The sequence below is a fragment of the Austrofundulus limnaeus genome, unplaced genomic scaffold (genome assembly GCF_001266775.1).
Source record: "Austrofundulus limnaeus strain Quisiro unplaced genomic scaffold, Austrofundulus_limnaeus-1.0 Scaffold6162, whole genome shotgun sequence".
Taxonomy (NCBI): Eukaryota; Metazoa; Chordata; class Actinopteri; order Cyprinodontiformes; family Rivulidae; genus Austrofundulus; species Austrofundulus limnaeus.
In genome coordinates this window covers 1-670 of record NW_013958564.1, presented here as the reverse complement: position 1 = coordinate 670, position 670 = coordinate 1, and the positions used below count along the sequence as shown (strand labels likewise).

Genomic DNA, 670 nt, shown 5'->3' with positions numbered 1-670 from the left:
GTTCTACATGATGACACCTGTTCTTCACAATGACACCTGTTCTACATGATGACACCTGTTCTACATGATGACACCTGTTCTACATGATGACTCCTGTTCTACATGATGACACCTGTTCTACATGATGACACCTGTTCTACATGATGACACCTGTTCTGTTCTACATGATGACACCTGTTCTACATGACTCCTGTTCTACATGATGACACCTGTTCTACATGATGACATCTGTTATACATGATGACACCTGTTCTACATGACACCTGTTCTACATAATGACTCCTGTTCTACATGATGTCACCTGTTCTACATGATGACACCTGTTCTACACGATGGCACCTGTTCTACATGATGACTCCTGTTCTACACGATGGCACCTGTTCTACATGATGACTCCTGTTCTACATGATGACTCCTGTTCTACATGATGACTCCTGTTCTACATGATGACTCCTGTTCTACATAATGACTCCTGTTCTACATGATGTCACCTGTTCTACATGATGACACCTGTTCTACATGATGACTCCTGTTCTACACGATGGCACCTGTTCTACATGATGACTCCTGTTCTACATGATGACACCTGTTCTACATGATGACTCCTGTTCTACATGATGACACCTGTTCTACATGATGACTCCTGTTCTATGAGATATAACTTTTATAT

General features: G+C 41.6%; 1 long non-coding RNA gene across 1 annotated transcript in view; it reads right to left on the bottom strand.

Moving 5' to 3' along the window:
* Positions 1-646, bottom strand: part of LOC106512376 (uncharacterized) — a 1,705-nt gene extending 1,059 nt beyond the window's left edge. Inside the window, exons 1-2 of the long non-coding RNA XR_001309665.1 lie at positions 378-646; positions 18-131 (exon numbers count right to left, since the gene is read on the bottom strand). This is a non-coding gene — a long non-coding RNA (uncharacterized LOC106512376). The remainder of the gene's footprint in view (positions 1-17; positions 132-377) is intronic.
* Positions 647-670: the final 24 nt, after the last annotated feature.